At 43.8% G+C, this 27,856-nt stretch overlaps 1 protein-coding gene and 1 long non-coding RNA gene across 5 annotated transcripts in view; one reads left to right on the forward strand and one right to left on the reverse strand.

The window, feature by feature from the left end:
* The window catches only part of LOC135413923 (uncharacterized), a 193,153-nt gene that overhangs the window by 51,119 nt on the left and 114,178 nt on the right, over positions 1 to 27,856 (reverse strand). For both annotated transcript variants that reach the window (XR_010430494.1, XM_064654038.1), the window contains exons 6-7: positions 21,764 to 21,869; positions 9,557 to 9,665 (exon numbers count right to left, since the gene is read on the reverse strand). The gene's annotated coding sequence lies outside the window, so the exon portion shown is untranslated. The remainder of the gene's footprint in view (positions 1 to 9,556; positions 9,666 to 21,763; positions 21,870 to 27,856) is intronic.
* Positions 17,841 to 26,775, forward strand: LOC135413924 (uncharacterized). 3 transcript variants are annotated; one of them, XR_010430496.1, is made up of 4 exons: positions 17,841 to 20,232; positions 21,698 to 22,758; positions 23,311 to 23,479; positions 26,217 to 26,775. It is a non-coding gene; the product is annotated as an uncharacterized LOC135413924 (long non-coding RNA). The 3 variants fall into 3 exon arrangements; XR_010430497.1 differs by having other exon boundaries at positions 21,698 to 21,778; positions 21,850 to 23,479; XR_010430495.1 differs by having other exon boundaries at positions 21,698 to 23,479.

Raw genomic sequence — 27,856 nt, forward strand, 5'->3', positions numbered from 1 at the left:
CCAACAATCAGGCCACAAAATGGCGGTCGCAGTGAGGCAGACATTTTGTGACTGCCTCATTAAAGCCCAGCGCAACAATGGGGACGCCCCGAGTGAAAAGCAGCCACCCCAGGAGCCAAAGGGAGCGTGGCTCTGCAGCCAGCGAGCCTCTCAGCAAACCCTTTACCTTGTTTGCAGCAAAGTTAAAACCAAGCTGCTCCGAGAAGCCACCTGAGAGCATTTTTACCACCGTGCAGGCAAAACACAGTCGAGGGTGGCCCTTTCCAACCCTCTCCCTTCGGCGAGTGCAGCTCACGGCCCATCCGAGCAGAGACTCTGCCGTGCCCGTCTACTGGGAGCCATATGGACTCAAGACCACCCATTGACAGTGACTCAGGCACTGTAATCTTAACCACATTCTTCCCTTGAAAGTCCAGACACCAGTGTTTTCTATTACAGTTCCACGAACCTCACAGTCTTCAGCACAGCTTTAAAAGCACTTGCAACAGAACCAGCAAAGGAACACTTAAAGAATGGAGCCCACACCTCCATCGCAGCAGATGACTTCTCACTCCAATTTAACTCTTATGTCCAATAAGCTAGGGACAGCTAAAGTAGAATAAAGTAATACCACAGCTGATAAAAGCAAATAGCACCAAGAATTAATAAGCACAATCTTTTTCTCTTTTAATTGTGTGCCCACCAGCCTCCTCATAGAAGTATTAGCAACTGATGGATCATAAGAAGCAAATATGCAAATCTTTAGAAAAAACTGCAAAGCACATGCTATTCATTAAAGATTTAGGTACCTGCCAAATTACAGGCTTAGAGATTCAGATAATTTTACACTGTTTCCTGAGGGAAAAGATAAAAAACAAACCACCTAAAAAACAAAACCGAAAACCTTTCTAACCTCAAAAAACCATGCTTTTGTCACCCTCCTATAAATAAAATATGGCTGAGGGGATTTTGCTTGCAGTTTTCTTAATGACACAAAATAATCAAAGCCACTGAGCTAATGATATATTTGAAAAGGGTGATAGGTGTAAAAAACCCCAAACCATCCTGGACTTATATAATGAAAGAAAATAATCATTGTTAATTTTAATGTAGCTCTGACTTTGAGGGACCTGTAATACAGGAAAGAAACCCAACAAAACAGGTAAGGAATAATGACATAGGCATGCTGAAAACACAGGCATTACACGGGTACACTGAGGCTAGAAGAGATTAGGCTGAAGCGTTTCTGTTCCCTCTGTTCCTACGAAGACTCTGCTCCAGTGTGATGCTGCTATCTGATATTCAATGAACCAGGTCACGAACAGGTAACCGAATGGGGACAAAGGGCTGGCCCTCAAAAGCCAAAGTGAGGAAACCCTTGGCAGCATGCAGGTGGCAGGTGAACCAGCTACCTGGGAAAACAGACTGAAGAAGCTTATTTTGAAACTTTACCTCTTTCAAGAAAGCCTGTGAGCCTGACTGTTGAAAGAAAACTACTCTGAGGCTCCAGAGAGAGCAGGGTAAAACGTTCTCAGAAAAGAGAAGAAGTTAGCCTACAGTTTACATAGGACTGTGGGGCATTTGCCAGTAACCCTCTGCTTTTAGCTGTGAGACATTTCCGAGCTACACACTGACCCTTCTCCTATGGGAAACAGAGAGACACAGCCAGTGCAAGGGGCTTTGTCTAGGCCACCAAGAGCTGTGGTACAACAGGAGAGGAGGAGGATCCCTGCCCGGGACAGGCACACGTGGGATGCTGTTCCCACTCCAGACGGTGCTGGTGCAGGCCCCGTGCCTGCGGAGCCCGGCGGTGTCTGACAGCCCAGGGCAGCCCTGCTCCATGGACACGCTGTTCCCACACAGCCCCCAGCCCAGGGTAGCCCTGCTCCATGGACACGCTGTTCCCAGGCCCCTGCAGCCCCCAGCCCAGGGCAGCCCTGCTCCATGGACACGCTGTTCCCACACAGCCCCCAGCCCAGGGCAGCCCTGCTCCATGGACACACTGTTCCCACACATCCTGCAGCCCCCAGCCCAGGGCAGCCCTGCTCCATGGACACGCTGTTCCCAGGCCCCTGCAGCCCCCAGCCCAGGGCAGCCCTGCTCCACAGACACACTGTTCCCAGGCCCCTGCAGCCCCCAGCCCAGGGCAGCCCTGCTCCACAGACACACTGTTCCCACACATCCTGCAGCCCCCAGCCCAGGGCAGCCCTGCTCCATGGACACACTGTTCCCACATATCCTGCAGCCCCCAGCCCAGGGCAGCCCTGCTCCACAGACACACTGTTCCCACACATCCTGCAGCCCCCAGCCCAGGGCAGCCCTGCTCCATGGACACGCTGTTCCCACACATCCTGCAGCCCCCAGCCCAGGGCAGCCCTGCTCCATGGACACGCTGTTCCCACACATCCTGCAGCCCCCAGCCCAGGGCAGCCCTGCTCCATGGACACACTGTTCCCACACATCCTGCAGCCCCAGGGACAGCACTGCCAGAACTGAGCACACCTGGCACACTTACCATGCTCCGCTCAGAGGCTGCACCCAGCGCTAAACCCACCAACTCTAAGACAACCTTGACTGCAGCTGTCCTTTGGTTTCGTTACAAACCCCCAAAATCAAAAGAATTCTGAATTTTGTTACAAACTTAAAAGCAGGCCAAGGTTCATGAAGAAGTTCATGGGTCATCACCCTTCAGAGTTAAGCTAACTCTAATCTAAGTTGGGAGAAAAAAATCTTTCAGTTAGCACAAGGTTTCACACTGGAAGTGTGGGAAACTCGTGGTTTGACAAGATTTCCTTGCAAACCCAGGTGAAACTCAGTGGTTTCTGTGATATTTCACAAGGACTATCTGGATGCCTTTGAACTTGAAACTCAAAGCAGAATCCAGCAGATGCAAACTTAAACACAGCAAGACAAAGATTAAGAAAAAAATGCTTGCACGGGCTCCTGGGAAGAATATACTGCATTCCACCTGCTGACACTGGAAAAAGCAAAAGTCTACACACCCTGCAGTTCCAGTTCAATTTAAATAAAAACACCGAGGAGGGATGGCACAGCTGTCACTTTTGACATACCCAAGTGAGGTACCTGTGTGTGCTCTCCAGAGTCCCTGTTCACACTGCAGCTCCCACGGCTCCTCACACCCATTCCCAGCAGCTCTGCACTGCCATCCTCACAGCCTCTTTTCCAGAGCCACCAAAGCCAGCTTTCAACACTTAGGAGAGAACAAAAGGGTTCTACCCCTTAAATTTGGAGAACTGGAATTAAAAAGACAAAACTTGTAAGCAAGAGAGGGAAGCAGAAGAATACATGGGCACCACTGGCCCCAGCAATGTAAGTTATCAGCTTTGGTTTGCTGGATGTTAGAATAGGAATAATCATATCCCAGAGGGAATTTATAACATTTTATATTTTGAAAGTTTTTCTTAATAACACTGCAAACAGGAGAATCCACGTGCAGCACATACAGTGGTAGGGGAAAAGGTGAACACGACCTGAGAAACAACTGGGAAACGAAACGAGGACTGTAAGCAGCAAAAGAGAAAGGAAAAGCAAGATGATTACAGACAGATGAGCATAAGGATTAAAAACCAACCAGCAAATATTGGGAAAAAGGTTTAGAAATCAAGGAATGGGAATAAAAAGACTAAGCATGGTAATTATGGCACATTTCTTTGACATGTTTTTTTTCTTAAGTGTAGCAAACCTTTTGAGCAGCAAAGAATTTTGATTCTACTGTTAAATCCTAGAGAAGAGAAAAATTCTAAATTTTGCCATCACACTTTTGGTTTTTGGGGTTCCACTTCTTTGGTGAACTATTCCCTAGTCACACGTAAATGCAGGAAATCACATATGCTGATCCTAGAATAATACTCCTGCCTCCTCAAGCCTCCAATTATCCTTTAAGAGAGCGAAGCTGCAGGGAAAGTAGCCATTTGTATTAAACCAGATCACCCTGGGCACACAGCAGCATTCTCCCTAATGCTGCCATTTCTGCCTGTCTGACTCAGGGAAGTTTGGGAAAGGAAGAGCAGAAAAATCTTCTGGGGAGAATCACTAAGTATCACATCTGGGGTTTTATGATATAGTTCTGTGCCTGGTTTTGACAAATAGATATCCTAATGGAGGAACTTAATAGGTGCATAGACAAAAGAAATTTGGATTGATGCAGCTGTGAGCACACAAGGGCTGCAGTTTTTGATTGTGAACCTGGAGAATACTAAAGTTGTAAAAATCATCTGGATAAAATGAGCCACAGCAACAACAAACCCTGGAGTGCTCCTTTGTTAGTTTAAAAAGTATTGGATCCCCTGTTATGACCTAATGTATCAATACATGCACTCCTCCTTTCTTCATCATTTATGTAAGACCAGTTGCCGTGACAACTAAAAGAATTGTTTTAATAAAGCAATGTCCCCCTATATTTTAAATACTGCTAGTTCCTGAGAAAAAGAAATCCACCCCACAACTCCAAAGATACAAAATAATACAACAGGAAAAAAAGCCAAAGGAGGAAAAAACCCTGCACACCAAATGAATTTTGTAGGCAAGTGGTATTTTTGGTTCACAGCTCCAAGCACACCTTTACTGCCTTTTATAAGCTTTATTACCCATACCTCCTACATCTCTTCACTTCCTTCTGTGTCCCTACAGCAAACCAATCCAAACCCCTCTCTCTTAACTGGGTTCCAGTACAATAAGCATTATGATGCACAATGCAAGTATTGCAAGGACACAGAAGGACACAGCTCTGCACCCCCCGAGCCCAGGTGAGACTGGCTGTGAGGCAGCACTGAGAGGGACTGAGGGAGGCAGAGCCTGCACCTCTGAGCAAACAGCCTTCCAGGAGGGATGGCTCTGAGGATCAGGCGAGTAACAAGCCCAAAGTTCACTCTTAGTTACAGAGAGGTGGAGGTGTATTGCACAGCAGGTATAAACAGAGCCTGTCAGAAATTCTGGGAAGGGAAACGTGAGCACTGTGCTTCCCTGCAGTGCAATGCTAACTCTGCCTTCCCTGCTCCTTGGCATTCTTCAGCCAGGGACTTCTGTGCACTGAGGGCTGCCCTGGGGGGCTTCCACCTATACCAAAACCTTACCCAGAGCACTAAGAGTGAACAGAAAATATACAAGAGTACGGTCGCAGTGTCAGTGGAGAGGAAACCCAGCATCCCAACAGGACATTGTGGCCCCCCGGCTCCCTGGACGCTGCAGCGATGGCAGTGCAGCTGTGTGTCACTGTTAACGCTCACTCAGGGGAACCTGACAGAGCAAGGAGCTGCAATCAGCCTTTCTGTTACCAGCTCTGGGCTGCCAACAGTGACGTCTGGCGCTGGCAAGGGACAACTGAGAGGTTAAGGGTCAGGTTTGCCTGCACTGCAACACGAGGAATTGCATTTCTAACCCCAGCTACACAATCACTCTCCTGCCAAGCAGAATGAGCTTTCAGCCACCTCAGAGTGCTTCAAACTAACAAGCACAGGTAGCATGAGCAGCAGCACAGTGGTAGCAAGAGTCTGATCCGTCTGCCTTGGATCCATACAGTATTATTTATTTTCTGAAACACTTTTACAACTGTGTCATTAACACCATGTTTCTGATTTTACATGGAAGCTGCTTTTTAAAGATATTTTGGAGCATAAATTCTGCACAAACTACTAGTAAAAAACTATGTTTTTTACTTTGAAAAGCTTCCCCCTCTGCCACACTACATATTATTGAGTAGGAATCACAGATTACCTAGTTTAGAATTATTGTTAACAGTTTGATGTTCAAAATTTCCATCTTTTATTCCTTCACAACTATGGAAGAAATAATCTCATGTATTAATGGGAGTTTGCCTTAAAAAGAAAGCATTTAAACAAGCCAACAGTAATAAGCTTAATGAAGGCCATTATCCTGCCTTTTGTCAATATTTTCATAGCGACAAATAGATCAAACACAAGATACTTTTAAAGCTTTCTTCTCCCTCTTTGTAAATCATAAATACTTTGGTATATTTAATTTCAAAATGAGTTTCCTGTGGATCAGGTTAACACAACGGATTAAGAAAACCTTCCCAAACCCTGCAGTATCTTAGATGGAAGAGTACACAAAATGTTCTTTTGCTTTCTCCCCCTGTTCATTTTCCAGCTGTTCCTCTTTCCCCAAGGACCAAGCTGCCTATGCTAATCAAGAAAAGGTTCTTAGTCCTGTTCTGAGCCTTCAAAAGACTGTAACACATAGTCTTCCTAAATAAATGAAGAATTTCAGACTATATTCAGAGGAAGATACTCAAGTGCCTAAATATTAGCTACACCATACAGATACAGCTGGCATATTCAGAGACAGAAAATTCCCCCCTGCAAGATGAAAAGCAAAGGGAGTACCTGTGTTTTGTGCCAGTCTGCCCAGGCAGACTGCTGGAGCACACGGACCAGCCCTCGGGCCCTGCCCCAGCCCCCCGTAAGTGCTCTTGGGACAGAGCTGCAGGGGAACTGCAGGCCTGTTCCAGCCCGGGGCACAAGTGAGGGCAGCAGTGGCAGGGTGGCAGGGAGAGCCCTGTGCCTGTGCCCTGGGTAGAGGGGTCCTGGCCAAACTGCCTCCTTCCTCCTGCAGCTGGGTCAGAGAGTGGACTCCTACAACCAGAAGTGACAGAATGAGCTTTCTGTTTGATAAATAACCACCCCTTCCAGCTGGGCCAGGCAGCTGGGATGTCCCTCCATGGAAGCATCCTGGGATCACCACCTCCTTAGGTGTCTGGTGCCCTGCTTGGCCCTCATCCAAACAAAGTGTCCCCTCTAAACATTTTGCCAGAGTGGTAGAAGTAGTGCCAAATGACTCACAAATGGCATTCTGAGCTGTAACCAACGTCTCTGGTGACAGAGGCAGTGTGAACACAACACAAGGAATGCTAACCCTCCGAGCAGCAACAGCCCCCTTTTGGTGCAGCTCCAACAGACTGTGAATTTCAGCTTTAGCATGGATGTGGGTTTGGTTACTTACAATGTATTTGAAACAACTGAAATGGGGGTTTTCTGTGTTTATTTTGGAGCTGGCTATTTTTAAGGTCACAGTGCCTGCCAAGGGAGGAAACTGTGTCTCTGAGGTACTGGGAATTAAACAGAGAAAAGAAAAAGGCATAGAGAAAGTAGCTGCTTTAAAGAGAACTCAAATATTTTGTTTCCTTCCTTGTTCAGTCTGTAGTCAAAAAAGAACTTCACAGAAAATGTTATTTTAAAAAATGACCATAATTCCAAATTTCACAAGAATTATTCTTTAACTCCCAGAACGCCTTCTGATAAACTGCAATCTAAAGGGACATTCCCCCCAGTGTCAGAGGCGAGGCTGACCTCTCCCCTGGCCGTGGGGACACCAGTGCCACCTACATCAGGCCAAACATTTTGTGCAGGCAGTTTTCGGACTTGGAGAGATGAACGAGGAGGTGCAGGGAAGGCAGCAAATGTTTCAAGAGCCTTGGAAACCCCACTCAAGACAGCAATCCCACACTGCAGAGGGCACACATCACACTGCAACCACAGACTTTGTGCCAGGAACCAGAGGAAACCAGTGCCAAAGAGATGGTGTGGGAAAAGACGGGAGCAAAGCCAACGGAGGAATTCCAGCCTAGGGAAGAGAACCCACTGTCACCAGCCCAAAGGCTGCCCTGGTCCTGGTCAGGAGGTCCCGTGACATGTCAGCACAGCAGAGCTGCACTCAGTGACTGACACCAGGAATTCACTCCGGAGCCTTAGTTCTTAAATAATGCAAAGAAGGATCAAAGCCAGCAGCTATATGAAAAGAGGCTTCTTTCATAACTTAATTGGTCGTTTGCAAAATACCAGTGTTATTTATTTAAGCAACTATGACCTTTTCTGATGCACTGGTAACGTGAATGCTCATGTGTGGGTGTCAGAAGAAATGATAATAAAATACTAATACCTTGCATCAGGAGTTGCCCAGTTAACTGTGCTGGGATAGCATGCCTACAGAAAAGGAGCTGCGCTGCACCTTGCTGAGGCAAGGTTACAGCTGCTTCCAGCACTGCCCCAGGCTCTGCCTCTGCAGAAGAGAAATGCATTGGAGCCATTTTTCAGATGTCTTTTTCTCATGCAAGTACCATGAGAAATACACTGAGACTGTGGGAATGCCAAAAGCACGTACAGGCAGGGAACAGCACGTGCACACCAGTCCAGAGGACATGTTATGTCAGTGAGAACTGGAACAGTTTGGCTGGAACAACATCAAGAAGGCTGAAGGAAGACACTTCCATGCCTTACCATGGTACAACACTGGACATCATCTGTTCCTTATGAAGACGTCAGTAGACAGATAGAATGATTAAGGGAACGTCTCTACTGTACTTATTACTTGGGCCAAAGTGGGATACAGAATACAAGGGAAGTGCAGCAGTTCTTGAATAGCAGATTATAAGAAACTCTGGGGAGAAAAGAGGGGATGGGGAGGTATATACAAGAGTTCTAGGAGTGGAAAAATAAGGAAAAAATTATTCAGGTTACTCCAAGACTGTTAGTTTGCTCAAAAAGGGCACACTCTGTCTCACACCCAGGTACTGCAGTGAGGATACGCTGCCATTTCAGTTATGTTTCTCAGATTTGTTTCTCAAATATGTTTCTAAAAATGGGACAGGAGCCCACAACAATATAAAATAATTTTCTCTTCAGAAATTTTCTTTTAGATGCAAGTGCAATTTACCTTTGGGTGATATCTACCCGTTCCTATGCAGCCTCACCTGAGTAGGGTACACACCTGTATCCTACTTTCCAGCGACACTGAAGAGCTACACAGCTTTTTATTTTTATCACCTGCACAGATATTCTGTAGCACACTTTAAGGCAAGAAAGCAAAAAGAGATCAGAACTAGGACTGGTGTGAGTGGAAACTGTGTAACCTGTGTCCCATGTAAACACGTTAGCAGGCTTTAACAAAGCCAGGCAACACTGTGAGCTGCACTTGCCAACCAAAGAGTCCTCGAGGTACGTAAGAGCCACACAGGTAAATGACAGCACCAGCACAGTTCAGAACTAACAGTATACAGCCATGGGTCACCACGCTAAAAAACCAGCTTTTAAGGGTTCAGGAAGGAGATTAAAATCTGTAGTGCATATTTAGATAGTGAATACACAACAATTATATCTGTGTTTTGGGACCTGCTGCAATCAATACATATGGAAAGCAATGCCAGACTCCTCAAACACACGATGTTCTTCAGTGGAGCCGGAACATGAGACTATTCCTCCTGACATGCTGAGGTGATGCTTACCAAGAAAGGTGTGAATAATTAACTCTGAAAGAAAGTGGAAGTGGCAGAGATAGGAAGAGCACTGTGCTACACTTGAGCAAGGCCAGAATGCCACGCCGAGGGGCTGTGGAGTGTTCCACGAGGCTGTGGGAGGCTGTTCTAACTGAGCACACCTGAAGGGAGGCAGTGGGTTTGGTCTGCTAGCCTTCTGAAGGGATAAACACTTCCCAAAATGTCAACAGCCTACTGTGTTTTTAGTAATGTTTCTTAAAAGCACATTTGAGCTACAAACAGAAAAAAATATCACTTTCTCAACTTCTTAATGCACATTAGGTGACTTACCAAAATACTTTTTTTGAGTCACACTACTTCAACTCTCCTTGTTGGCTTTGACATCATATCTGGAACAGCCAGTGGTTAACAGACTCTGGTTTCCATGTTATCAGTGAATCTGAAATAAAGAACAAAATTTTGTTCAGAATTACTTTTAATCTCCATACATCAACAAACACAAGTACTGTCAAACTTCAGGGTTTTATTACACTGTGCTTTGTTATCTGGCAACAATCCCAAATTGCCCCTCAGGACTGTTCAAAGCTATACCAGAGTTATTCAGTGCATCTGAGATGACAAAAATCTGCAAAGTCTCATTGTGGATGTAATAATGTATCTGTAACTACTGCAAGCATCCCAGCAACAAAAGCAAAGATACACCATCTTCCTCTGCTAGAAAGTTGTTCAGAAGGTAGTTTTAGCTTCAAGAAACTAGAACTGCCCTTATTAAGCAGGACACATGATAATCATGGTCTTCTCTGTCACCCTCAGGTCTGATATCACAAGTACCCAATAACTGAAAAAGGCTGCAAACTGTCACTGGTAAAATATCTTCTCATTCAGAAGGGAAGCACACCCATGATGGAATCTGAACTCTGCTTTATTGCTTTTAGAGCTTCCTGAAGTACTGACTGCCCTGTCAGTAAGGGAGCACCAGCTTTTTAACAGGCTCCAGCCAACAGCAGCTACTGTGCTCTTTGCATCTGCTCTCCCCTTGCCCAAGGCAGAGCTCCTTCCAAAGGGGTTCTGAGGGGGCTTTAGTAGCCAGATGGGGGTTGGTCTCTTCTCCCAAGCAAGAAGCGACAGGACAAGAGCAAACGGCCTCGAGCTGTGCCAGGGGAGGTTCAGGTTGGATACAAGGAACAATTTCTTCACTGGAAGGATTGCCAAGCATTGGAACAGGCTGCCCAGGGCACTGAAAGGATTTAAAGGTGTGTAGATGTGGTACTTGGGGATGTGTTTCAGTGGTGGCCTCGGCAGTGTTTGGTTAACAGTTCCACTGGATGATCTTAGGGGTCTTTTCCAACCTAAACATTTCCAAAATTCCTTAACAACAGAGCAACAAAACGTAACTTCCCTTATATTCCAGCATTTGTAATGACATAAAGTAGTATTAATAAGATACTCTTAAATAGTAGCTGGTCCAATTACTCAGCAAAACATCAGAAAAAACATGTTCTGATATAGCTTAAAACACATTAAAATCATTGAAAATTTGCCTGGTTCTATCCTTCAAGTCAAAGGGAGCAAACCAAGAGGATGAGTTCTCAGGTATAATTCCTGATGCAGCTTTCAGGTACTGAGCAGGCTGGCACCTGGTATTCCTCAAAGCACTGCCCTGAGAATGCACAGATCAATGAAAGAATCACACAACAAGATGTGTGTGTGCCTCAGCAGGCTTAGCCTTTCTTCCACCTTCTGTCTTTTCCTTACACATTTCCTGAAGCAGTATCTTTATACTTTTATATTCCTGTATTTCTACAGATAACAACCAAAACAGCTACACCCCCCCTTTCCACTGCAACCAAATTGTTCTAAAATAAACCTGCCATATATATATATATATGAAAACACCGGTCATTCAGTGTCTTTTCACTCTCACCTGCCCCATGGGATCTCACTTACCCTCACCTTTGGGGCAGGTCATAACATTTCACTCCCCAAAATTATCTTTCTTGTCATCAGTACGGATTAGGCTCCCAAGTCTTCTTACACACACAATGTCAAATTGAACTGATCTAAATCCATTTTCTTCCCTTCATACATTTTTTTCTACAATGGATGTATACATATTTGTGTAAATCTGTATTCCAAACCTCATTCTATTATTTTAAATAATAAATACTAGTTTTAAAAGACAAGGTAAAATAAAATAAAATACAGTAAATAACAACTTCTTAAATTATAAATAATACATTAAAAAGAAAATCAACACTCAGCTCCCACCGTCAAACCTATCACTTCAAACTGCTCTGCTTCTATAAGGAAATTAAAGTTTTATGCCACCAGTACTGAGAACCCAATAGGAGCCTTCCCTTCCTCTTCCTCAAATCTCCAAGTCAGCTCCGTCTTGGTTCTCTCCTTCCCATGCCATCTGTGCACTGAAGATTCCTTTCTGCTTTCCTTGGCCCATTATAACACATTTAACTATGCACATACATATCCATAAAATAAATAACATGTTCCACATTTTTATCCTCTCAAATATGAATTAAGGAATTGTCTTTGGTGACAGTCTGCTCTTTTGTCTGTGCATTACCAGCAAAAGAATAACAATGTTCAATGGATTTCAGTCGAGAATTAACAAGAGGAATGAAAAATATTTTATGCAGTTCCCTTTCTTCATATGCACAACTAAACCAGGCGTGTCTCTCTGTACTCATGCAGACAGACACAGTGTTCATACAGTTATAAATAATCACTGAGCGTATCAGCACACTAAAAATTAGTGGGGAACAAACACAGAAAAAGCCTTTCTGGGTTTGTTTATTTATCACTGTTTTCTGTTGCAAGTCAACTGGTTTGACATCGCTGAAAGAAACCTTGTCCAACAACAGCAGGAAAAACAAAAGAAGCCTTGGATTATTTTCTTCCATAAACTAAAAGCAAACCAAAAGAGGGCTCAATGACACCAGAAACACGCATCAGACTTCCCCGGGGGGAAAGCAGCAAGCTGAGCATATCCCTTTGGCTCTCCCACTCTGCTAATTCCTCACCAGTGCGTGTACCTACAGAAGACTTCAGCTGAATTCCAGTTCAATCTCTCCCTTGACTATCCTGGAGACACTCCATTTAAACATGTTCTCATTTCCTTCATGTCACGTTATGTGTTTCTTCCCTGGAAGTGCAGCGTGTTTTCCTGAGAGGGTGATACAGGTAACATTTAATATCTAATTGTAAAATAATAGTAGCATTTATCAACCCTGAGTTCCACTGGCACTACTAATTCTCACAACACATACTCACATAACTGGGGCCACAAACTCCAAAAACCATTTTTGCCTTGGGCAGCAGGAAAGGAGGAAAGGCAAGAGAAACCCATTTGCATGGAGACCATGACTAAACCAAATCTCTGTCCTGGTTCTGACAGCTGCCTTTAGAACTCACTCTCCCCAAAACGCAGTGCTTGTGCAGTCACAAGGAGGCAGGAAAAGCAAATGATCCATAAAACATACCTGGATTTCCCTTTCAACAGCAGCTCATTTTTCATTTGCAGTGTTGCACTGAGCATTCATTAATTCAAGAGCAGAACAGTGGATGAACGGCCAAGTCTAAGAGGAAGTCTTTAGTTTCAATTTCCTTTGTGTAATCACTGATAAAAATATCCTCCAAGTAGACACTTAACTAGACACTGACAGATCTGCATCGAGCTACAAGGGTGTAGATGAAATATGTAAACTAAATTATGTACTAACACACACCACAAATGCAAGTATAACCCTAAAAATCACAAGTTCTGTCTAAAATGAATAAATTTCTTTTTACAAAAAGATCACAATCTTTGCCAGTGGAATACACCACTTTCACGTGAAGTATCGCTGCATTTTCTAGACTTCTTGAATCAAGTGGCTGCCTCACCATGTGCACTCTAACAAATATTATTTCAGCAAGTGTCACTGGAAGAGTCCTCCCGTCACACTCCTAGGTTAAACAGCTTACTGGAGCCCTGACACCCAAGGAAAAGACTTAAGAAAGCCTTCCTATAGTTGAACGCATATTTGCTTCGAATAATACCATGCTCCAGAATAGTGTGACATGTAAGAAAACTGAAAACATTCTAGCTCTGTGGAAACACTATGCCTGCATTTTACACTTTTAAATTTTATTTTGCTTTTCGTTTTAATTATCAAAGCATATAGAAGTTCAAGTATTGAAGGTTCTAAGCATAAATTCATTAAAATTCTAAGTTCATTTATCTAAGGAGAGAAAAATGAGAAAACTCAAAAACAACTGCAAAATATTTTCAGTAATCAAAATGAAGTAACTGACACTAAGTAGGGAAGGGAAATTTGTATTTTGTTTTAATATGCAATTTTAATATAACAGCTACTTAGGGTGGCATTTTAGAGCTCACATAAATATTTTAACATTCTAAATTGCATCTTTACTGAACTGTACTTAATGGCATTCATTATTATAATTTTCACTGAAACAGAAACCTGGTAAACACACCCTTAATCTCAGTACCTTAATGCAGTAGCAGAGCTGTACCTTGGCCTGCACTCTGTGTCCGTCTGCACTGTGCCCAGGACTGTTTGCAGTGGAACTGACTCCCTAAGCTATAAATGCCCAGTGAGGCACAGCACTGGCTGCAGGACTGAGCTGGCTCCGGAAGGAGGTGGCACAGCCTGAACTGTCACCTCCAGCTCCTTTCCTCGGTGACACGGAGGCAGCCTCCCACAAAGAGCTGGGAAGTTATATTAAGATATTGTGTGATGTGCTGCCAGGGTCTTTAACAGGCTTCCAGAGCACAAAGGTCATAGATTGCTTATTTATAGATCAGGAGGATACTGTACAAACCATGTGGTTTTAGGAGCTTGTGCTTCTAACCTCAATGATTCTGTGAAACAATGCAATGTACATTGCATTTTGAGAAATGGCATTAATTGAAAGGTGTCCTCTTTAACTAGTATATGGTCTTGATTCAACAGGAAAATCAAGAGACATGCCTAAATCTTGCTCAGCTGGGGCAGAGCTTACCTTGCTGTATGGTTTTCAAGAAATTTAGAGGAGACTTCCTTCTCTTTTAGACAGACTGAGCAGGGTCACAAAGAGAATTCCTCTTATTATGTGTTTGTGGAGCATTTAGCACAGCTGTATCTTTTGTCTTGACACATAAAATTACTTTCTCTTCTGCATTTGACAGTTGGACTTGATGATCCTAGAGGCCTTTTCCAGCCTAAAGGATTCCATGATTTGTGTAGCAGCTGTATGAGGTGCTGGAAGTATAACCCCATAGAGTCCATCCTTCTCAGCCACAACGTGCCTCACTTAACCACGAAGGGCTTGGTTCAGATTTGATTCTCACCCCAGTCCTGCCGGTCTCTTGGTCACATCACTCCTGCCTTGCCTCTGCTCTCCTGGGACCAGGCAGTGGAGTGCTAATGTTTGCCAGACAGCTGTTGTGTGGCTTAATTACCTCCACAAAGGGAAACAGAATCCCTGCAAATTCTCCTCCAAGGGCGTGAAATGCACACGTGTCTGCCAGTACCGTCAGCAAATCAATCGCTATTCTGTGTACATACACATACAGGCTGGTCCCTAACAAATAAACACTTTCCCCCCTTTTCAGTTAAAGAAAGGACTAAAGTAGCCCCCAGTCCTGTAGTAAACCGTCCCTCCCTTCCCACTCTTCAGGTATTAACAGGCTAGAAAACAAAAGCATATTGTGCCTCCCTCTCCAGACACTATTTTTATTCGAACACTTCTGATTTTCAAACCTGACAGAGCCTTTAATAAGACATAATAGGCAAGCTGAATGTCAGTCCCAAGAGTCAGAAAAACAGTCTATTTTAACCTGTCTGAAATGCAGCAAACAGCTTCAACAACGAAAATGAGCAGACAGAATTACTCCAGTATTCTGTGCTAAGACACTCCTACTGTATCAGTCCAAACCCCGGGTATACACCCGACATTTCTCCTTTACTGTCTGCCTACTGAGAGAACTCATGAAAACTCAGAAACCTGTGTTGTTCGGCACTGGGTTAAATGCAAGCATCCAGGTTTGTCTGCTGCACTGACACAGATTTTCCCAACAGCTGCTCCGTGTTCCAGCGCAGCGACACCACTGGGTCAGACTGCCAAGCGAGCACAGCATCGGCGAGTTCCTGCCCCCTTCTCAGCCTCAGGGCCGGCACAGCTGAGCAGGGCTGAGTCCAGCCTTCTGTCCCGCAGTTTAAATAGGACTTCACAATTTTTGACATGGTGACCCTGATCTTTCAGTGCCCCATTATGTCATATTAGAAAAAAAAAAGGTGTATTTGTCTTCTCCCAAGCTTTATCTTTCCATAAGGAATTTAGGATATACGTGGATCAAATACTGTACTATACAGGGCTTGTCTTGAATTTTAACCTGGAACTCTACCGTAAGACTCATTTAGGAATACCACTGTTATGTAATGCAATGTTATACATCATATTTACTATAATATCTTGTCAAAAATAAGATTTGTCATTTAAGACAAATTAGTTTCAGGGGACTAAAATGTGCCAAGTCTGTTTGCATTAAGAAACCTTCTCAAAATGAAATCTAGTAAGGAAAAACTCCCACAAGCAGCAAGGCTCTACAGTGATTTAGTTAAAATCAGTCTCTCAATATCATGATCTTACATGTTTGTTTGGCTGGTCATTTGGTTTTACAGGAGTAATCTTATCAGTCTACAAAACTTGGTGAGTAAATAGTTATTTCAATACTTTTCTCTTTCCATTGTTTTCCATTTGAAGCTCTCAGTGTGGTTTTATTTCATAGAAGATGCCTCAAAAGGGCAACCATGTCTGAGGAAAGAGCAGCTCAGGCCATTGCAAGTTACTAATTTCCAGCTCTGAGCTGTTCCCATTCTGCAGGACAGAGAAATCTGCTTGCTCCTTCCATCCCAGGACCTGTGGGTCCCGGGACAGGCAGAGGCCACCTGGGAGGGATCTCTAGAACACGATTCCTGTCCACGACTCCTGTCCTACTGTTATGCCTGAAAGAGTTTAAGAACAGCCTCACCTTGAGCACACGGCCATGTCCCAACTCCTTAGCCACAGGTGTGTTCATAGAATACTAGTTTTACCAGGAAAGAAAAGGCACCATCAAAGTCTTGGAAGGTGGAAAATTTGACAATTTAACTCTTAAAGTCTTTCCAATCTCCTTTGTCTATTTAAGTAGCACTTAAATATTTATTAGTCCACCCTAAGGAGATCAATATGGTGTCTCAACATTTAACAGACTATTTATGGACTTTCTATCTTCTTTAAATGTCAGGGGTTTTCATGCACATACTCTCTCTTCCCAGTTTTGTCTTATCATCGGAAAGCTGAAAAATGTGGGAACACATTGATCTCAATAAGTCCCAATTAGAATCGGTGCTCTACCCAAAACGAACAACATCCAACACAGAACAGTGAAGTCAAAAGTGGATGGTGTTTATCGAGCAAATAAAACCCTCCACTGTAAGTGTTCCAGCAGCATTACACTTTAGGAATAGAGGTACTTCCAGAGTAACACCCAGACTCAGTACCCCAGCACACAGTGAGTCTGAAATGCACAGTGGAGTTAAATACATGCTGAAATGCTTCAGGAACTGGAACCCATCAGGAGTTTGTCTGCTGTTACCAAATATGCCCACACTTATAACTGATATGGCTGCTAAGACTCAATTTCTCCTGAAGCACAGACCTTTTAGGGTGGTAGTTATTTCATTTACATGGCGGCGGCCTGGTCCTGAATTACTTAACTGTGCTCTATCTACCACGCTAATCTAACGTCAAAAAGTGAATTATATTTCAAAAATACAACCTCAGTAATCCCGTTCCAGCTTAGCTGTCAGATTCCATAAAGCACCCTTCCATCTCCAGGCAGCACGAGGCCGTTTCCAAGCGCACAGAAGGGCAGTGTTCCCTCAGGAGCTCCTCCGAGGACTGAGGGGCCGCGGGGCCGCCGGCCCGGCACAGAGACCCCTCAGCTCCCGGCTGGGTGTGCCCGGGGACAGCGAGAGCTCCCCCAGCCCACCCCAGGCACACACTGCCCGGCTCTCACACACTCCCCGGTGTGTGGGAATGCCCAGGGCCGAGGGCAGGGCCAGCAGAGCCGCCCCAGGGCCCACCCGCTGCAGGACTCACACACCACCCTCATGGAGCCAGGTCCCAGCTCTTCCACAGGAACTGCTGGGTGAGGGCAGCCAGAGCTGAACAAAGGTAAAATATTACACACTGAGGCTTGACCAAAGCAAAACTGCTCTACTGATTACCTCCAGTTCTACCAATCGGTCACCAAGTTTAACGACTTTTAACTCAATCTGACCACGCGCACAGATGACCCCCTTAGTCAAGTCACACAGCAAAAGTGACCGAATCTGTGAGAAACACTCCCGTGCTTCTTCTGAATTCCTATCTAGTCCTGTCACAATCAGATATAAGAAGAAACTCCACCAGAAAAGTTTTCCTCACGAGGCTGCCAATTGATTCTGCAGACTCAGCTAACCAACAGACTCCTGTGCATTCCTGCAAGCAGGAATCCTGATCTCTGCACAGGATAGGAGAACAAACTTAGAGAATACAGTAACACAAACTTCACAGATCTGTACAGGGGCTGCAACTACAGTAACACAAACTTCACAGATCTGTACATGCTTTGTGAGCAACCAAGGGCTTATTTTCATCATTTAGGTAGAAATTTTAAGATACTGATTCTTGAGATGGATTATAATTTTGCCAACTGAAATCTCCCCAAAACAGACTTGGCAATCAATTCCACCATTTATAATCCACAAGCGATGGCTTGGTAGCACAGAGGATGCAGTTACTTGGAAACATGCTTTCAGCTTTAGGGATGAAAGCCAGATTTTAACATTTTCAGAAAACTGCTGCATTGTTTAGATTGAAGGTGAAAATTCTGCCTCCTGTCTTTATTTTAAGCAATGCAGCAACTTCTTTAAACTGCTGAAAACTGCCTTGCATTTCCAAAATTGAAAGCATGCTGGTGTGATTTTAGCCAGGTGGGATTACCGTCACGGAGCGAAGTCTCCACATACTGTTGGAGGTTTGGGGTCAGCCTGACTGTTGTTTTCTTTGTGTTTTGAAGTGCAAGGGGAGAAAAATCAGGCCCCTCTGAGGTTTGGGATTTAGCCCATCTTTATATCATACTAATACTGATTTTCCTGTGGCTTAAATCAACCCTCCTACTATCCACAAGAGGTTACTGGGATGTGTCCTGTGAGCCCCCTCCTTTCCCCCAGCACAGCTCTGAGTGATGATCTCATTCTCCACTCGTATATCTTCTCATTCCATCTGTGGGCCAATAACTCATAAATCTGTCCCTTCTTTCATGGCTTGTCTCATTTCATCTCATCCTGTCTCATGTCTCTTCTTGGGTGTTTTGTTGTCAGTTATGAGTCACTATAACTCAGAGTTAATTCACATTTGAAACCCTCTTCCCTCTCCACATTACTGTTCAATATATGCAACTTAGGTCCCATGAATGCCCTGTCTCCTGAAAAAAAAATTTAAAAAAAAAGGAAAGAAAAACCCCAATTCGTATTTTTGAACATTATCAAGGAAAGCAAACTTACAGAATACAAGTTCAGGAGCTTCCAAAATGAAGGCTGCCAATAATTTTTTTAATTCCCTTTCAGTATCTTCATTGCACTTAGATTTTACAGTTGACACTCAAATCACCACCACTGTTCATTTTGCATCAGGAACTGCTCATGCCTGGGCTGTGTAACAGGTGCAAAGCTGTAGTTTTGAAACAAAGGCATCCAGACTTCACCATCAACTTAATCAGACATCCCAGTCACCACTCAGGGCAGGATGGATGTTCAAATCAAGGAACAGGCACTCCTGCACTTTCTGGAGCCACTGCCTTGGTTACCAGACCCAGAAAACATCACATTCTCTATTAGGTTTTTGATACCAATTCTTCCTATGCTCAATGCAGAGTGGTTTGGAATGAGAAGGACCATGGTTCTGAGAGTTTTGCAAATTCTTCCAATTAGGAAAAATTCCTTTTAAAACGCCATCATCTTCTAGAAATACCAACTGTGGTAGTATACTGATTTCAAATTTTTCAAGTCCCAAAGTTAAACAATATTTGTGAACTGGAAGTACTCCTTCTATGAAAACCAAGCCAAATTAAAATCTGCATCTCAAATACAGCAATACTTGTAAGCAGCTTTGTTATATTACAATTATAATTTATTTAAAAAACAGTGTATCAGGTTGTGTTAGAAACATGAAAGGTTTGCAACAAGCATTAAGTGTAATTTTTTCCCTAAGAAGGAAAAAAACCTTCCTTTCTAAAATAGCTTGTTACTCACAGTTTCTCAAACCACATATCGTCTGAAATTTCTAAGAGGAACATTTGACTTCTAGAGTTTTCTTATTTTGAGGACCGATCCCAACCTGAAATTCAAAGTAAAGTCTATCTTCCCCATAACGATGAGTTTTGAGAACATTAATGTCAGTAACTCGTATCTAAAATATGGGATGTTTGTTTGACCACCACCTTTGGGTACTGATTTAGTCCATAATTTCAGGTTATAGAATGTTCTCAGGCACTATTCTTCCTATCTATTGTCAATAAAATTCATGCAAGGCTCATTTCTCCTCTCCTTGAGTGTTAACTCTTCTGAAGGAACTATGTAACTGAGTAGAAAACCACTTCTTAATCTAGAGTGTACTTATTTTCAAAAGGCTTGAAAGTGTAAATGCTTTAGATACAATTAATCTTCTTACAGGAAAACAGTATCCCTCATCAAAGTTGAACAGAAACCTTTCCTAAATCTACATGAGGAGATTCTGACAGCAGTTTCTTGTTCTTCCAAAGAATACTGTAGCTCCAAAGTGAGACTGAGGATGTTCTGAAGGCAAACGATCTGACCCAAGATTCAAAAACACTTAGAAGGAAAAAACAAGAATTTTCACCACTGGACTTTACTTTTTGGGATGCCACTGTGAGCAAGTACTTGCACTGGAGGTCCAATGTTGGCAAAAAAAAAAAAAAGCCACTGAAGACAAAACACTGAAAAGTACTAACAGTGCTACACCATCAGTCGCTGGTGCCACGTGTTACATCTGCATCATGTGCAGCAAAACCTGGTGCTCTGGGATTTAATACAAATTTTGCACGACTTATCTGAGGTTCACTCAGATGAAGCAAACTGCATGAAGTCACAGGAGCACTTTGGTAGCAGAATCTGAAAGAGTACATCAACACTGTCTGTGAGCGCACTGCCAAAACCACGGGAATGCACACGTAATAAAATATCAACTTGAATAAATATCTGGAAGCTGATACACTGTGTAAGCTCAGGAATTAAAATAATATTCAGAGTGACTTTGCTGTTTACTCTTATTTGCTTTTCAGCCAGTCACATATGGTGTAACATTTAAGGAAAGTGATTTGTCACATGTCAGTGACATAACCATGAAATATAAACCCTTAGGAAGCACCTTTTGTGGGTTTGTTTAAAATACTTAATTCATGAACAACAGTTTGCAATGTTAATTGCAACAGCTTAATCACTGCAATGAGATAACATTGTAATGACTGTCCCAGTAAAAGTTTTTCTCTGCCCTGGTACTGACTGAGGGACTCTGCAAGCACAACTCTCACCTTTATGCCCCTCAGTAGCCCATTTGCCTCCCCAGCTGATCAGCTGCAAAGGGACCAAGCTGTGTACAGCCCACACTTACATCATCATACAGACATGCACAGAATTCCTTGTGGCTGCTAAGTTGTCACTTTGCACATCCACAGCATGTCTGTCACCACCCGCTCACGAGGAGCGTGGAAAGGGAATCACCCAAGTGTTCTCCTTCCTCCAGAGACACGGAACACAGGCTCAGCAGGCCTTGCTAGTTTTCCTCTATGTACCCCTAAACCAAAAATCTATTTCCCTATAATCTGGACTGTTCCTGCTGTCCAACTAGAAAGTCTCATTTTGGCACTGGGAAGCACTGTAAACATCTGGTCTTCTCTCAGCTGTATGCAGGACATACACACAACTTAAAGCTCTCTGAAATCCTTGAGGCCTGGCAAGTGGAACATGGGATGTCCTGGCCTCCCTGGGAACCAAAATGCCCGCACTGTAAGCCTAGCCCAGGACCCAGTGCTTGAGGTCACTGGGAGTTCTGCAGTGCCTTAGCCCATCAGCAGAGACTGTTCCCTCTGCTCCAGTGCGTGCCAGAGAAGAAACCTCTTTGCCCCCACTGCCCAGATGGCCATCGGTGCTCTGGGGAGCAGCACACGGGAGGGAACCTTCAGCAGCATCCACGTGTGTTGAACCTGGAGCTCCAACAGCCACGGCACCTTTTCAAACCTGGCTCCCTCTTTAAATTGCAGGGGGCATTCTCACTAAACAACTTTCATCCTTGCCCTGACTTTTTATTTTTTTACAGCATTTTCTCATCACTTTGTGTGAGTTAACAAGAACATTTTCCTTGCAGTGCAGGAACTGCAGGGCACACCACGTGTGCACCAATTGCTGGTGTAGGATATGAAAGTGCAAATACCTGAACACCTTGCAGGTTAGTCTCCAATGGCTCCTCCTTGTGTGTTTTGAGTTCATTTTGCCAGACCACTGCTTTGTCTTTTTAAGGGCAGTCTGAGACAGATGTGCTGTAACAGCAAAAGAAAAAGCTATCTGAGTGTGAATTTAGCCAGAAAACGCAGAATAAACACAGCAAAAGCCAAAACATCATAAAATAAACATTTAAGTACCGTTACCCCCTACAGTCTGTTTTATTGATAAATGTGAGGTACCATGCAGAGCAGACGAACAAGCAACAGCAAACAAACCATGTCATTTCATAGGAAAGGATGGGAAATATTTGCACTGTTCCTTTAAGCAGTTTTGAACTTTCTGAACTGAACCCCCCTCAAGACTGCTGGCAGTGCTCGGAGCTTTCCTTCTCCCCAAGCCCTCTCCTCCTCCCCTCCTTTAGCTGAACCAGAAGAGCACACTAGCTCCAGTCCATCTCCTTTAGGATACACACACACCTCACAGGCTGGGCCGACTCACCCAGAGCGTGCACCTTATAGGAGAGCTACACTCCAAACCTGGGAAAACTTTCCCTTCTCTTGGTTACTCAGGAACTGGGAACAAACCATTTGTAGTTCACCAAAGCCACATAAATGTATATGCTTGCTTTGAATAGAGTGATGCTGTGCCAGTGCATACAAGCAGAGAATTTGGGGAAATGTGTGTGAAATATCTTTAAATTCATCAGAATAAACACCAGAGAATCATTTTCTCTCCAGGTCAGTAAGAAAATGTGTCTTCTATCTTTGTGGAAGAGTCAGTTCACTGACATTAATGTGGAGGTAAATCAACATAAGTGCACAAATATTCCAACTTCACATAGATCTGGAGAGAACAGAGACGTTACAGAACGTCTGAAGTGTTCTTCAGTTCCTCTTCAGTACTGATCCTTCACACCTCCAACAAGGAAATCCAGTGCCAGTAGCAGGAGACCAACATGCTCATCCCCAGTTTCAAATGCTTCTGGTTGGTAACTTTTGCCTTTTTGCTAACATTAGGCTCTCCACATTCATTTCAAAGAGGTTATAAAATGCACCTACTGTGCATGTAAAGTACTTTCCATAAAGGTATTCTTTAATTAAGTAGTGCTGAGCTTGGGTCTCTTGTGAATATTGATGCAAGCCTTACATTTTCAAAACTTAGGGAAATGTGATTTTAGAAGATGCAATCTTCCATAACAGCAATTTCTGAAGATTTTGGGTCCCTCTGAAGGTTGCTGAGGCTGATCACCCAAAATCACTAATTATTTCCCAATCTTAAGGTGAGGTATATTGTGAAAAGTGATGGAGTGGCCACTATTTGGAAGATATAGGACAATTTACACATCAGTAACATCCCATGGAGTTCAAAACCATGTTCTCTTTGCTGGTAGCCAAATTCTTCCAGTAGCAGCAAGAATATAATCTCCCCAAAGTAAACTGTAAGGCTAGAGTAGAAAATGATAAAGTAAACTGTGCACTGAGTAACTGCAGGGAGTCTAAAGGTGAGGATCTAATAATTAGTCTTATCTCTATCAAGGTGCAACAGGAATAAGCTGAGAAGTGCAAGAATGCCTGAGAAGGCCCCAGGGCTCTTCACAGCTACAGAGAAGCCTCATTGCTCTGGAGAATTTTAAGGCTGATCTCACGTGGAGAGAACATGAGACGTTCCTTTTTCCTGCCACGCCACTGATGTGGGTGTCTGCAAGGTACACTTCTCCACACATTTCCCCTCACACAAGCCCCAGTGATGCCACAGGTTCACTGCTAGGTTCCTTTTTTCAGGGCTGCACAGGCACAGGGAGCAGCAGGTGCACAGAGAACAGGGACAGCCAAACTCCTGCTGCCTTGTGGCAGGGAAACCCAAGGGAAAACTCACTTTAAAGAGAGACTTGTTTTCCTTGGAGTTCTTCCATTTCAACCTCTGCTTTGCACAAGACTTACTAAGGATGCTCTAGTTCACTGACTTGGAGATTTCCTGGCGATTATTACACTTTCAAACAGTAGCTGGACACTTCACCTTCCAAACTGAAGGGAACACCCCAGACAAGGCGGTCCCTCCTTCCCTGTGCTCTAACACACACTCCAACAGAACAGCAGCAGGTCTGAGTGCAGTCACTTCTTTCTCTGCACCACGTGAGAGAGCCTGAGCAACAGCTTTACAGGACACTTCCTCCAAAACCAAAGCAGTTTCTCTCTGAATTGTGCAAATGAAATCGCATGAAATTCATTCATTTTACATTTCCTTGGTACAATGAACTCACAGCTTTCTTCTGCTCTGACAGAAATTGCATCACAGGTCTTTTGCAAATTCCCACTGAAAGCAAGTGGAATCTTGTCACTGGCTTCAAGGAGAGCTGGAACGGCTTTTGTGTTATTTTAAAGTGTGGCAAACAGTATCCTTTTCCTTGGGCAGCATAAAATATTGCACTTGGCATATAAAAAATTGTTTGACTAAGAAAAAGGACCCCAAACTTCTCTTTTGAATGCTGCAGCCCTTTCAATGCCTGCAGCCTTCCAGGGAGCTGCACTACTTTAATGGAGCAGCCGTGAAAGAGAAACTGGAAAAACCCCATAAGTGAAATATGAGCAAATGAGCAAATCTGCATCCCACAGATCTGCAGCAGGCACACCTCTACTCAGGGTTACAAAGTGTGAGCACCTGGCAGTTTCATAGAGTTCAAAGATGTTGCCCATAGCTGGGTCAAGTGAGTGATTGTGTCACATGATTTTTTTTTCAAGTTTTCTAATGCTCTCACAAGGTCCAAAACCTTCCTTTTGCAGTTTCTGATAGACAAAATAGAAACAGCAAAAGGAAGTAAATGGGAAGTTTGGGTTACCTTACCGCCTCCTTTCTCAAGCAGAAGACAAATTTATGGTTCTTACTTCATGATTAAGTTTTATTACCTGGGATATGGTTGAGGCTTTCAAGGCTGACTTAATTCAACCTGACATCAACTGACAAAGCAAATTCCAACCTTGATTTACATAGCCTGCAAAAAAGTATTACTGAAGCACACAGACAGAACCAAATACCTTTATGTGTATCATGATCTGCACAAACACCCCCTTTGCAGCCTGTGAGCCCACCTGGCAATTCTGAATATCCAACAGGGGCACTGCTATTTGTGGGGACGAGATCCACAAGGAATACCATTTAAATAGAAATTCTGCCCCATACAGTGACTGTGCTACTCCATAGATCTGTTCTCTGCCAAGTGCAACTGGTCCAAGTCTGCCATCCTGTGTCCCATCTGCCTTCCCAGTGACCCTGTAGCAGCAACCTCACAGGTAAATCCCCGAGGAGCTTGTTCCAGGAAGGGCCTCCAACGCTGCATGTGGAGAGGGCAGATGGGACTTGCAGCAAGCCACAGCTTGATCATCCTGAGAAAATGCCACTCCTTAGCCAGCCCCTTTCCTTTAACACACGGAAAAGGGGCTCCAGCCCCTCAAGCAGAGGAACAGCTCAGCCTCACGGGACTTCCAATGGCTGAAACAAAAAAGGTATTTAAAGGCGGTGAAAAAATCCAGTGCTACATGACTGACTGCCAAGAGTGACTGGCACAGCCTTTGTTAGTGCTGAATGCAGTGAGGATGATGTGAAAAAGCCAAGCCATGTTTAGAATCTGACTGAAGGGTTAAAGTTAGGAGACGTTTCTTACACTAACCCAGTCTAGTTCAATGAGACTGTCCCTATCAAATCCATGCTGCTATTTTCATTTCCACAGTGGAACTGCACTACCAAGCATACTGATTTGAGCTGGCCACAAAGAAAATGTTCTAGCAAAAATGATCCAGAAATAATTTCAGCAATGTAAAATGCCTATGCTGCTCTGGCATGTTCCATCAAGAAACAGTTCACAAGATTCTGCCTTGAAAGTTACACTTATTACTCACATGTACAGAAACCAGCACTTAGGATGAACCATCTGTATTTTTAATATAGGGGATTGAGGCATGGAAAAAGAATAATGTCCATCCTCTCCTATGAAACAGTGCAAAAGGCTATCCAAAATAAATAAATGATTTGTGAACTATTATACATTGGGTTTTTATTTTCAGTTAAATGTTTCTCTCCTAATCCTTTCAGGACTAGAATATCATTAGTCTAATTGAAGGTTATGTGCCTTTATTTCCTCCTTCCCCCTCAGAGCAAGGCCACACCAATCAGCGTGTGCTCATCCTGCCAATCAGTCTCTCAGAGAGGCTGGATGCACGGAGCTCCTGCAATCACCTACACTGCTCAGGAGAATTAGCACAACACAGGTCTAATTAGAAACTAAACACTGTGTTATCTGCAATGATTTGGAGATGGAGTAAGCTGATGCATGTTTTAAGAACCTCTTTTGCTGCACAGTAGTTCATGATAACACCCACCTCACAGCTCATTAGCAAATCAAAATATTATACTGTATAAATAATACTTTGTTCTTTTCCATTTTACAGAAGCCCCAGGTCTCAGAAGCCTCCATTACCAAGCACACATGACTTAGTTATATTGGAACACTGTAGGAAATGGAAAGCAGCCCTGGCTGTCCAAAACCAGCAAAAGAGAAGCCAGTATATTGTATACTTTGGTCTGCTCTCTATAGAAGTAGCCCCAAGCAGCCTCAAGACATTTTACACTGAAATACATTTTGGCAGAACACAAAGAAACTCCCTCCTGCGTGACGCTGAACATGGACTGTCAGTCCTGCACGGGACTGATCCCTCCCTCTCGCTCCTCTCTGCAGAAACCCTAAATCCACTGCTGCAACCTTCTACCCGAACCCCACACGAGAGCGGGGGAACCCGGCACAGAACTGAAGGGGGAGATGGAAATGTTTACCAGCACGAGGAGGACTGAAGGGCTGTGCAGCTGTTCCACTGCACGGCTTCTCGGGGGGGAACTGGGGAGCACAGACAGACCAGCTCTCACTTCCAGCTGAGATAAACATTTCCAAGGCACTCGTTTCAGACAGGAAGGCACAGCCTCGGGACAGAGCTCACCCCTCCCTGAGCCCCCAGCCCTCCAGGAGGGGTGCACACCGTGCCACTGCTGTTATTACAGCTGCTGGACGCACAGGCAAGGGGGAAGGTGCCATTTTATGGCTGTGTGGAAAAATCTTTCAAACGCTGGCGGGAGGATGTCCGATGATGCCAGACTGGTGCAGCAAAACATCATAGGGAGATAAAGCACTGGAGAAACTGTCCATGTGCCAACGAATGAGGATTCAAACTATTCTAAACCATACATGCAGACTTGGTGTCATTACACGGCTATCACAGATGCCTACCCTGCTTTTCTTCTTTTAAAAGGGTGCAGTTCTGATGCTTTATCACTAGCTTTCTAGCTGGAAGCTAGAAAAGACACCAGCAAAGGACACTGGAAGACTGATCTACAGAATAAATCCGCGGGTTTTGAAAAGCCACGATCCAGCTGTAGCTTGAAAGGTGAAACACACTTGTTTGTACCACATTCCCTGAGTTTTCCATACAGATGTACACACACAGACAATTTTTTACTGTGGAAAACGATCAGATATCACTTTGTATTACTTGGCAAGTATATATTTATAGCAATTTCTCATAAAAATTGAATTAGGTCAAAGGCTGAAAGGTGACAAGTTTGGACTTTTGTATCCCAACCTGAGACACTTTATGGGTGGATCTCCTGCACAGAGCTGAACACTTTGAAATCTTTGGAAGGGGTATCAGCAAGGCCTCAAGTTTGGTTCTCTGACACTCTCATTGCCAGAATTACTAGTAATTTTAAAACCTTGGCTCACAATCTTTAAAAAAAAATAATCATAATATCCATACAGTTCATGATAGAATCTGATCATTCTGCAGAAAATACACGTATATTAAGGGCAAAATTCTTCCCCGTTGTGTAACTGGCTTCCCATAATTAAAAGCCTTAAGTGGCCCCTCCCTCTGACTTAAGTTATCATTGGAGAGAGGAGGAGACTGAGGAACCCTTCAAGAGATTTAGTTCAGGCTTAGAAAACAATCAGTTCCAACATAACCTGCAGAGAACCAAAGCTCTGGAACGTGCAACTCTGAAAGCTTAAGAACATTTTTAAGGAAGTACCAAACACGACCAT

This window comes from Pseudopipra pipra, chromosome 5 (genome assembly GCF_036250125.1).
Source record: "Pseudopipra pipra isolate bDixPip1 chromosome 5, bDixPip1.hap1, whole genome shotgun sequence".
Taxonomy (NCBI): Eukaryota; Metazoa; Chordata; class Aves; order Passeriformes; family Pipridae; genus Pseudopipra; species Pseudopipra pipra.